A 12791-nucleotide genomic window follows, 5' to 3' on the forward strand; every position below is an offset into this window, starting at 1 on the left:
CTGACTGGAAATGTATTCTTGATTGCTTCAAATTTATTATCAATTACTTTAAAACAATTTTGGAGAATAGCAACATATTCAATCTTAAATTAACCACAGGAAATATGAGCATATGTGCATATAAGCAACATGTAGATATAGCAATAAATAAATACAATATAATTGATATCTAAAGTCAGCTATTCTCAGCATAAAAGGCCCATAAGGATGATCCTTTGCAGATGCATAAAATTGCCTTAAAGACCTATTTGGAACTCAAATTTTTAGTCATTTTAAAAGGTTGTCACGAAGATTGTATAGCAGTTTTTCAAAAGATCACCAGAAACAAAGTTAATAAGTTGCCTAAGGGGTGAGCCTCTTAATGGATGAACATTATGTGTATTCAAATCCAGAGTAGAAATAATCAGGACAATTTGGCATTTCAAAACAGACAAGCTTATTGTAACTGTAACACTGAATTCAGATTAGGAGGACAAAGCAATCTGCATTCTGCGATAATTTAGATGAAATATATATGAATATTTCTCCAGTAGAAATGACTTATAGTAAATATTGGGAATATGTTGTTGCTTTCGTTATTTTATTAACACCTGCCACAAATTAAAGATGGAATATTGCAGAAAAGTTGGCACACATAATTAGGCAATGTAATATTTTTTAATAGTTACCTTAGAATTACCTTGTCAACTGTTTTGTGATTGTATTTATGTGGCATGAAATTTCAAAATGGATACCCTTCTTTTTATTGTCATCCAAAAATAACATCAGTGCTAAACCCCTGCCCCACAAAAGAAGATCCTTGCTCTTTTTAGAGACCTAAAAGGAAAATTACTCTTAAATCAACGATTGTTCCATCAAGCATGATTGTGTGGTAGTCACCATGTGGTATATCAGACAGTTATAATATATACTCCCTTCTGTGTTCAAGGAACTTACAGTCTAGCTAATGAGCCTTATTAAGTTTACCAGAATATCAAATATTATTTGGAAAATGCTAAGTAGCCCAGGAAAAACAAATATCCTTTGATGGGAAAATTAGGCTAAACATTGTGCGACTCCCTAGTACAATCACTGCAAGTATCAAGAAGCTACAGTCATATACATGTAGTAACTTTATAAAATATATGTAAAAACCTAATACTTAATATTTTAGGAATAGCATCATTGTTTAAAAAAATTTTTTCAAAATATCAGGATTTTTCAATACAGCACTTACAAGAATACAATTATTTTGGTGCAATAATGATCAAGGAGTAATAAATAGTTCTTTACAGATCCAAAACATTTTATAGTCCTAAATCAGTGTTTGGAAAACTATGGCTTATAGGGGTCTCTTTTTGCAAGTAGTTTTATTTGAACACAGCCTTAATAACCTGTTTATGTTTTGTTTGTGGCTGCTTTCATGCTACTGCAGCAAAATTAAATTGTAGCAGAGATAATATAATATCACAGTGATGCCTACAATAGTTACTATCCGTGCTGTTACTTAAAAAAAAAAAGCCTATCCCTTTTCCTTTCCTAAATCAATATAGTGTATACTAGGGGAACAAGAACAGCAAAAAGAACTAAGGTTGAATTATAATGCACTGCTGTATCCATCAAAATTTTTACAAGAATAATTTCATTTATAATTTATATTGGTTTGTAAAATTTACATTCCTACTGCAGGCTGAACATTTGTCTCTATGTGACAAGCCACTTATCAATACATTTTAGGTGTCCTTTGATTATGAAGTTTTTGGATATGTGTTGTCAAAAGTGGAGTTCTAATGCTTAAAATATATGTACTATTTGTCTTTTTATCCCCCACATTGCCTTTTTTAATATACTGAAGACTTGAAATTTTATTTTAGGTGTACCTTGTGAACAATATCCTACTTTAGGAAAATGATATAAGGATGTATTCTAAAATAATAAATGATCTACTATTTTAAATTTCCTAAAGTTGCTGAAAACTGGTCTTGAGAAAATATAGAAAGTTAGAAAATACATACTAACCTTGACTAGCCATCAATGGGATTCCCTACAAACCTGTTCTCAATGGAGCAGAGATTATCATGACATATAGGAAGAAGGGTTTGATAAAGTCATACAAGATGCCCCAACACATTCTTTCTTACTCGAGTTTAAGAGTCAAAAAGAGAATTCTATGGAAAAAGCTAAAAGTGATTTATACACAGGGGAGAGGAAGAATGTGCCAGGCTGGGTATTTATAAACATGTAGTTGCTTGGTTTGAACTTTTTTTTTTTTTTTCAAGTTTCAGTTATTTATTAATCAGTGTAATCTCCACTAGAGATTACAATAGAGATCTCCAACATGATTTCATGCATTTAGAGGAGAAATATTTCCTGGTTAAGTGGAAAATTGTGCGGATGTGGCTTCTGGAAGACCTTCATTCTAAAGCAGCGTTATAGTGAAACATTTCATTTAGAAATCTGGACGTTCCTTCTTCAGTTTGCTGTAATCCACATTCACTGAGTAGAACTTGTATTGATCATTGGGACCCAGTTTGTTCCAGGGCTCTGGGTTATTTCTGTCCCAACAAACATCTGGATTGAACAATGCCAGACGCAAGAGATACAGTGTTGCTCCAGTAGCTCCAGTTCCAAGAAATACAAAGAGGGGGATCAAGCTCAGATGCTTCTTGGCCTGACCGTGGATCTGGCGGAACATGTTTGCGGCAGAGGCCTCCAACTGGAAAGGAGAGAACCTGTCTAGCCACCAGGCCCTGAGCTAAGTAGTATCTGCAATGAGACAGTGCGAACTTCCAAAGTCACTCAGTACCTCCTACCTCGGTTTGAACTTTTAATGAGAAGGTTTTTCTGAGAAGAGAAAGACAAATAAATGAAGTAAAGTAGGCAAGAGCAAATTTCAAGAAATTCGATTATTATTAAATATAAATAAGAAAGAGAGACCCAGAAAGGAAAAGTGATGTGGAATCATGTGTTCTTTCGTGACGGGGTACATCTCGTATCTGGGGACACACAGACAGGTTTTCAACAGTAGAAAAGATTTGATTGTGGAAGAAAACGCTCAGATCTATATACGCTCATGAATTTTCTCCAGCAACACTCAGTCCAGAACTGCTACGTCTTAACAAAGCCTGTGTACTCAGTGTTTACCATTTTCTTCCTCAGGTTTATCTAGTAACAATTTCATAATTATTTCTAATATATATCAGAAGATTAATTTTAATTAGCCAGTTTGTGTATTCTGAAATTTGCCTTCTATGAAGTTGTATTTATTAGTTATTTATTCCATTTTTATACCTTATTAAAAACCAGAAATGTTGCCCATTTTAATTGTTTTCTATGATCCTTTGGAAGTTTGAAAGTATTTCTCATTTTATTAAATGAAAGGGATGTAAATAGAGAAAGTAATAAACTCATTTAAATGATTCTTTCTAGTGTTTCAACAACCTAGCCTTCGATCACATTGTACCTAACTTTAACCTGCCCTTTGTAAATTTGAGGTAATTTTCCAGGAGACAGAAGCTACATGGATGTTATTGGTTGTGTCCCCAGCAAATAATGGCTCTTTTTGTTATGTAGAGGAGAGATACACGATTTTTTTATTTCCTGTTAACTTTTCCTAAATTTCATATCATTAGTTAAGCTTTGAAAAAATAGCTCGGAATCTCTATGCCTTATTCTTACATGTATCCATTACTCATTCTTCAATCTTCCAGTAGATTACTCAATCTTCCAGTAGATTACTCAATCTGCCAGTAGATAACTCAATCTTCCAGTAGATTACTCAATCTGCCAGTAGATTACTCAATCTGCCAGTAGATTACTCAAGCTTTTAAAAAATTATAGAATCCCTTGTGTGGACTCATTGGGCTTTTCATATTCCTCTCACTTTCATTCATTACAGAGATTAATTTTGTTTGTATTTTCTGAATTTTGCTTTTTATTGTATTTGCAATTATATCTTCTGACCCTTTATTCAGTTTTAAACCGAACCATAGAGTTATTCTCATTGGTTATCTAAAGTTTTTGATACCCATTTTTCTAAATTTAAGCAAAATGTCTGACTAGACCTTGTATTTTCTTTCTAAATTTTCATCAGATAATCATCAGCCACCGTGTGTGATTTTCTTCTTTGGGATGGAAGCACTTACGATTCTTAGAGCCTGTGTTTTCCTGTGTATGCTCCTTGTTGCTTGTTCTCAGGTCTGTACTCAAGTACACATGCTTGCCTGTGGGGCTGCTAGTGTACATGGGCTATTAGTGCACACTCTTCTTTTTGTTCTTTGCCATATTCTCCCATTCTCTTGTGACGCTTACATTGCCTGATGATCCAAGTAAGTTAGTCAGGTTTGCTTACCACAGGCTTTCTAAGAGCTTTTGATGTCTTCCTGTGCAAAAGGGAGCCAGCACATGACAGAGCATTTCCAAATGAATCTGAAAGGTAGTTCTCTCTGAGAGCAGCAGATTAGCTATTAGTGTTTGCCAAATTCCACTCTGAGAAAAGTGGATCTAGGTGTTTTTCTGGAGTAATCCTTCTCCTAAAGCTAATCATGGCAGATTTGCTGAAATCTAAAAAGTGATCATTTAGAAAGGTTCCATTTGGGGGTCATCTTTTAGGAGCTATGTTTCATTCTTCATTATTGTGGTTTCTAAATTTTCTATGAAGTTTTTACATTAATTTTATAATTACCAAAAAAACTTGCTTTATGAACATCAAAATAACATTAGTATAAGGAAACATTTCTTTATGATTTCTTTTTCTTTGTACTTAGGATAACTTCATTATTTTCACTAAGTGTGGCGACACATTCCTAAAGGACAGCCCTCCTTCTACCAGGAGAATGTTGCATTTATACGATAAATAATGGTGATGACTTCCACAACCCATCAACTCAACTCTACAAAATGCAACTTCAGAAATTATATAACAGATCTTAATTACTTTAGAAGCCTCACTTCTTCCAGAAAACAGAAAATGAATCTGGTCACTTCAGGGTAATACACAATGAATTCATGAATTTTCTTTTGTTTTTTTAAAGTTACTGAAAGTTTAGTTATGCCAACTAGAATTTTCTCCACAATCATTCCCTTCTCAGAATTGATCCCAAGCTTCATGAGGTGGGAAAACGTAACCAATGGTTTTGAATTGCTCTGTATGTCTGCCGAGTTGTAAATTCCTGCCTTCTGAAATTTCTCTGGGACTATATTCATGTGGTTCTTGCCACCAGGATTAGGTCAGCCTCTTCTGCAAACCCACCCTCACTGTACACATTAAGTCGAGTTCCACTCTTTTGATTTTTAGGAATCGATAGGTTAGTGCTCTAGCAACCATATAATCATAAATACTCACAATCTGTTTTTATTCATGTTTATTTTAAACTGAGAGACAAAACTGTGTGTACTTACAGAGTACAACATGAAGTTTTGAAGTGCTTAGACATTGTAGAATAGTTAAATATAGCTAATTAGAATATGCATTACTGAACATATTTTTACAATGAGAATATCACACTCTGTTCCTGAAACCCAATGGAAGAATACTCTTTTTCTTCATATTTGCCTTATTACTAGTCCCCATTCCTTCCTATGACCATCTCTCTGCACATGGTGTCTTCTGAGAATTATATTGTGTCTGGCTCTCATCATCGTTTTTAGGGATAAACCCTTTTGATTATTGTTTAGGAACTCCCAGATTGCCACTTACTGTGTGCCAATACTTTTCCCATTGACAGGGGTGTGACCCATTAGTTCTATCTTTTCTCCTTTGATTTCTGCATCCTATATTTAAAGCCATGAACTCATTGGGAGATTGACTATAGACACCATAGCCAGATCTTATAGGACAATAGATCTCTGACACACAACCTCTGTAGTCAGCCTAGGAAGCCAAACAAGACCTCAATGACAATCAGCTCCAAATTAGCCACCAGGGCTTGAGCAAAACCGGCTAACTTCCCTAGTTGTTGCCCCCATTTCCAACTTAGCATCAGAGAAAACAAAATACACAATTCTAAACAGTCACATAATTTGGCCGGCTCCTGTTAGATAGCCCATCTCCAGCTTCCCCATGCCAACATCTTGGAATCAGAGTATGCTTAAAGCCTTCACTTTTTATTATTCACCTTTAGAACTTCCCCACTCTCCTGCCTGCCATTGCGTCTTTGTCGAACTGAAGTGATTGTGGCTAACTTCCCTGCTTTAGCAAGCTCCTAATAAATAGTCGTCACTTGTTGTCGTGTTGGTGTTCTTTGTTTACTCCCGCATCACAGTTCATATTTCAGCACCTCACAAACTGATACTAATAATGGGAAACCATACCAGTCTAAGTAGCAGTGACTGCAAATCAGCTCCACACTGTTTTCCTAATTTACTCTCTTAGTTCCCACCTACCTTTATTGTCAAGTACTTGCTTTATAATGCAGTTTTAGAAACTGTGTCTTGGTCTGAAAAGGTTGATGTTTGATTCTCTTTTATGTCCTTGTTACTTCAGGGCTGGGGTTGTGTTTTGTCTCCTTATAATCACAGGGACTGGCATTCAATCTGAGTTCCACCTCAAGTGACCATACTCAATGGCCACATTTTGAAACTAGCTGCCTGATTACTTTGGATTTAGGAAATTACTTTTTGGTTTTTCCCTGGTACCTTCTATTACTAACTGCCCTCTTCACTTAGAGGTGTGGCTACATTTTGAACATTTAGATCTGATTATCTGTTTTTCTGTTATGGATATGTATAATTTTGTACTGATTTTAAAACCAACACTTTAAGGTTTGCTCTTTAATCATTTCCATTTCCATTCCTATTTTCTGGTTTAGATTCTCAGGTAACTCTGAATATCTGCTACCTAGACAGTGACATTATTCTGGCCATTTCTCACTCTACAAATATTTACCTGTGCAATAAAAGGCTTCAACCTGATTTTAAATATCATAAGACCCTGTATTATTTCAGAGAATTGGTCCGTTACTTCTCAACTTTATGAGCTTATCACTCTAATACAAAACTATTCTTTCTTCATGATTAACTCTTTATAAGACACATTGTTAGTCCTTTATTCAATTACTACTATGGTAAGGCAAGCATTCTAAGTATTGAAAACTTTTTTTTTTTTCAAACTTCAGAATGAAGTGGCAGTCCTCATGCCAGCTATTGATGACATACCTTATTTTTAAAAATAATTCAGTTTTTTGTTATTAGACTCCTCTCACTGAAGTTGTCATAGAAAGGCAAACTCTTTTTGAGAATTTATAATATAAACACCCCAAAGTTGTGATTTTATCAGCAAAGTCAACAAAGCTAAGTATAAATATATTCTCTGTCATTTGTCTTGCCACGTGCTCAACATTCATGTCTATATCACAACATAAACATGTATGAAGACAAGTATGTGGCTTTTCAGTACTGAATGTTGATTTCAGGAATAATCGCCCTAATTTGACTCCCCAAATGATTTTCTGGGTTGTGTTACAAAGTTTGTGAATGCAAAATATAAAGTTTCTGACAAATCATCTTTCTCTTAACACAGATTGTAAAAACATAATACATTTAATTTATGATACATGTTAATAGTTATGTGGCATGGATCACCTTAACTTGGTAACTCCAGACATAAAACAATAACTATCACAATAATAATTACTTTAATATTATTATCAAAAATAATGGGGATAACTCAATCATTTGGGGGTTGAGTAAACTCAATTTCTCAGTACATACAGTATCAGGAAGGGAAATTATACGAAAATAATGACCTCTTTGATTCAACACTCCCTTTCTTTTTCTCAAAGACGCCCATGTTAAGAAATTAAGCATCACCACATTATTATTAACTCATTGGAAATAGGACTTAATATGTAACTACAACTTGATACTTTGGCCAAAATTAACATTGTTGCATATCAATGGATTTTGTACATTCAAAATATATTTTAAACAATGAAAAACATTACCTAATGATAAAGACCATTATCCAGAAAGAAGACTTCATTGTCCTAAATATATACGCACACAACTTTGGAGCACCCAGATTCATAAAACAAGTTATTCTTGGTCAATGAAACACATATACTTACACAATAATTTTGGAAGACTTCAATACCCTATTGATAGAATTAGACAAATAATCAAGGCAGAAAACTAATGAAGAAACTCTGGATGTAAACTTGACACTTGAACAATTGGGCCAAATATACATCTACAGAACACTCCACCCAGCAACTACAGAATATACATGCTTCTCATCTGCACATGGAACATATTCTAGGATCAACTACATGCCTTGTCATAAAACAAATCTAAATAAATTAAAACAAATAGAAATCACACAAAGCATACAGTCAGAAGACAGTACAATAAAAATAGAAATCAGTATCAGAACGATCTCTTAAAACTATATAAATACATGGAAATAAAATAACTTGCTCCTGAATAACTCTTGAGTAAACATTAAAATTAAGGAAGGAATTTTAAAAATTCTCTGAAATACATAAAAGTAGGGACACAACTTACCAAAACTCTGCTAAAGCAGGGTTGAGAAGAAAGTTTTATAGCCCTAAACACCTTCATCAGATCAAGAAGTCAGAAAGACTTCAAATTGACAATCTAATTTTGTGCCTGTAAGCACTAGTCAAAAAAAAAAAAAAAAAAAGGACAAACCAACCACAAACCTACCTGAAGAAAAAGAAATCATTAAAATTAGAGAAGCACTTACAAATCTGAGATGCAAAAGACTCTTCAAAATATCAATGAATCCAAGAGCTTGTTCTCTGAACAATTAAACAAGATTAGACCTCTCAATAGATTAACAAGGCAAAAAGAATAAAAAAGAGAGAAGATCAAATAAGCACAATCAGAAATGACAAAGGTGAAATTACAACTGGTCCCATAGAAATAAAAAAGATCTTCAGAGAATATTATGAGCAACTCTATGTACACAAATTAGAAAATCCAGAGGAAGTGGATAAATTCCTGTAAACACACAATCTCTCAAGACTGAATCAGGAAGAGATTGAAAGCCTGAATAGACCAACACTGAGCTCTGAAATTGAATCAGTAATAAAACAACCTACCAACCAACAAAAAGTCTAGACCAGGTAGATTCACAGTTGAATTCAAACAGAGGTATAAAGCAAAACTGGTACAATTCCTACTGAAACTATTCTAAAAAAGTTGAGATGAGACTCTTTCCTTATTTTGTGAAGCTAGCATCAGCCTAATACCAAAATCTGGGAGAGGAATGACAAAGAAAGAAAACTTCAGGCCAATATCCCCAATGAACCTAGACACAGAAATTCTCAACAAAATATTAGCAAACTGAATACAGTAGCATATCAAAAAGTTCCTTCACCACAATGAAGTAGGCTTATTCCTGGGATGCAAGGTTGGTTTAATATATGGAAGTCAATAAATGTGATTTACCAAATAAACAGAGTTAAAAGCAAAAACCATATGATGATCTCAATAGATGCAGAAAAAACTCGATAAAATTCAACATCCCTTCATGTTACAAACCCTCCACAGAACAGACATTGAAAGAACATACCTCAAAATCATAAGAGCCAACAACCAGCATGTATAGAAATTAACTCGATTGATTAAATATTCAAATGTAAAACCTCGAACTATAAAAATTCCAGAAAAAAAAAAAAACTTAGGAAATACCTTCCTTCATAATGGCCTTGACAAATAATTTTTGGCTAAATCGCCAAAAGCAATTGCAACAAAAGCAAGAATAGACAAGTGGTACCTCATTAAACTAAAGAGGTGCTGCACAGCAAAAGAAACTATCAACAGAGCAAACAGAAAACCTATAGAACGGGAGAAAATATTCCAAATTATGCATCCAACAAAGGTTTTATATCCAGAATCTATAAGGAACTTAAAGAATTCAACAAGTAAAAAACAAAAAAGCCTATTAAAAATTGAGCAAAGAACATGAACAAATACTTCTCAAAAGAAGACATACAAGCAACCAACAAACATGAAAAATGCTCATCATCGTTATTCGTAGGAGAAATGCAAATCAAAATACAATGAGATGTCATATCATACGAGTCAGAATGGCTCTTATTAAAAAGTCAAAAAGCAACAGATGATGGCAAAGATGCTGGAGCAAAGGGAATACTTAGGCACTATTGTTGGGAATGTAAATTAATTTACATGGAAGGCGGTTTGGAGATTTCTCAAAGAACTGAAAATGGAGCTACCATTCGACCCACCAAACCCATTACTGGGTATATGCGCAAAGGAAATGAGATCATTATACCAAAAAGACACGTGCACTCGTGTGTTCATTGCAGCAATATTCACAATAGCAAACACATGGAATCAATCTAGTTGCCCAGCAATGGTGGATTGGATACAGTCCATGTGCTGCATTTACACCATGGAATATTAAGGATCCATAAAAAAGAATAAAATCATGTAATTTGCAGCAATGTACATGGAGCTAGAGGCCATAATCCTAAGCAAATTAATGCAGCAACAGAAAACTAAATACTACATGTTCTCACTTACAAATGGGAGCTAAAGTGTTCAGCAAATATGGACATAAACATGGGGACAATAGACACGGGACTACTAGAGCAGTAAGGGCGGGAGGGGCGTTAGGTCAAAAAAGTATCCATTGGGTGCATGCCTACAACCAGGATACAATACAGCTGTGAAACAAACCTGAAGATGTATTTTCTGTATCTAAAATAAAACTTGAAATTAAAAGACACACACACACACACACACACACACATACATACATATACTTATTTGCTATATAGAATGCTTCCTCAAGGGCTTTCTGTGGAGGTAGTTGGGTTGGGATAAAGATTTTTTTATATCTGTAAAAACTATGTGTGTGGCTTTCAGAGATAGTGTTAATTTGTAAATCAGTTATTGCTGAATGTAAATTAAAAACCAGATTGTTGATAGTAAATTATAAAGCAGACAGCCATATGAATGCAAATGTATTTTTTAAATAATTGACATTTGGATGTAATGGAACTTATGCCTATAGACATTTATGCACATTTTTAGTTTTTATCAGTTTAAAGTATCTTAGCTTGTAAATCTCTATAATTATAAATCTTGTTAAAATTAATCACCAAATTATTCTGAAATACATACTTTTTGTTAATTCCTTTTTAACAAAAGTACTGCTTTTTATCTGATGGCAAATAAGTGATTTTTCATTGAACAGTTTCCCAAATAGTATGCATTATACTCAAATATAGAAAATTACAGATGCAAATAGATTGCTTTCTTAAATACTCATTTTTTTTTGTTTTATATGACAGTTTCAGACTATAAAATTAGTACAGTTTGAAGTGTCTGTATTTTTTTTTTCTGAGGTTACACAGGTTTTCTGCTATGCTCATCTAGTTTTAAGTTTCCTAGATCTTAATCATGATCAAGCACCCTCATATAAATATGTTGACTTACAGGTTTTGTTTCTTTTTAAATAAATGATAATCTTTATGATGACATCTCAAATTCAGGCACATGGCCTGACATGGCAAATCCTAAATACATGTCTATGAAATGAAAAAAATGACATGACTCTAAAAGTAATACTTTAACTAATATATTTTCTATTTATTTTATTAATTGCATATGATGAAATATTCCCCTATATTTATAAAGACTACCTTTTTCCTTTTATTTATATTTGCCCAGTCTGTAATTATGTGTTTTATTGGTGCATGTAAATCATTACTTAGATGCCAAGAGCACACAGAAGAAATTTCATTCAGGAAAGACACATCAACTTTGACTGTAACTTAGAAATTATACAGTAGAATTTTGCTAATAACTATAGATATAACTGTATTTATAACTATATATATAACTATATATATAACTATATATAACTATATATAACTATATATATAACTATATAACTATAACTATATATATAACTATATAACTATATATATAACTATATATATAACTATATATATAACTATATAACTATAACTATATATATAACTATCTATCTATATATATAAAGTTTTGTAAAGGTGTAAGTAGCAGAGAGTGTTCTATTATTTGGCCCAATGTAAACAGCACGTACTTAAAAAAAATCTTGAGCTTACCATGCTGGAACAGTAACACTGAAGAGGGAAAAGGAGGGAGAGAAAGAGTGAACTCCATGGGAGGTGTCACATAAGAGCCTCCTTCTTCAGATTTGTTCCAAATTTGTCCAAAGTTCACTTTGCTATTCTTTTTTTTGGTCATAAAGCAATTTTAGACCTTAAAGACTGACATAAATTTGAATTAATAATAACTTTATACTACTTTTATTTTGCCTGACTCAAGTATCTCTAGGAGAATAAGAAAAAAATATGCTTTAGACCTTATTTTTCTAAAGATGTGTAAAGACCTAGCATCGGAAGCAGACAGGGATAGATTTGAAGCAACATGAAATAAGAATAACTAGATGTAGGAGGGAGGGGTTCAAAATTTACAAAGCAAGGAAGCAGGAACTAGAAGGACTGTGTAGGAAGAAAACACAGTTCAGATTGCAAGTTTCAGAAAAAGGTGTCATTATGGAGTAAATCACCCAAACTCCTTATGTTTTGTGATGAAATTAACTGGAAAATTACCAAAGTTCTCTTCATTTTGTTGTGGCTGTACACACATTAAGTCACTATTGGTAAACAGATCTTTTCTAAAATAACTAGAGCTCACAAGTTTAATTTATTCCTGAATAGAACAGTCTACGTCAACCTCATAAGCAGTAAAATGGCATGATTTGATTTGGTAGAAGTCAGATAGAGAAGCCGACCTGCCCTCCCTCCAACACTATTTCTCTCTCCTTCCTCCCT

At 33.5% G+C, this 12791-nt stretch overlaps 1 pseudogene across 1 annotated transcript; it reads right to left on the minus strand.

Annotated features, from left to right (window-relative positions):
- Positions 1–2239: 2239 nt before the first annotated feature.
- On the minus strand, positions 2240–2787 carry LOC105553982 (annotated as a pseudogene). The gene has a single exon (XR_001008251.1). The product of XR_001008251.1 is annotated as a cytochrome c oxidase subunit NDUFA4 pseudogene (transcript).
- Positions 2788–12791: the final 10004 nt, after the last annotated feature.

Source organism: Mandrillus leucophaeus, unplaced genomic scaffold, assembly GCF_000951045.1.
Source record: "Mandrillus leucophaeus isolate KB7577 unplaced genomic scaffold, Mleu.le_1.0 Scaffold620, whole genome shotgun sequence".
NCBI lineage: Eukaryota > Metazoa > Chordata > Mammalia > Primates > Cercopithecidae > Mandrillus > Mandrillus leucophaeus.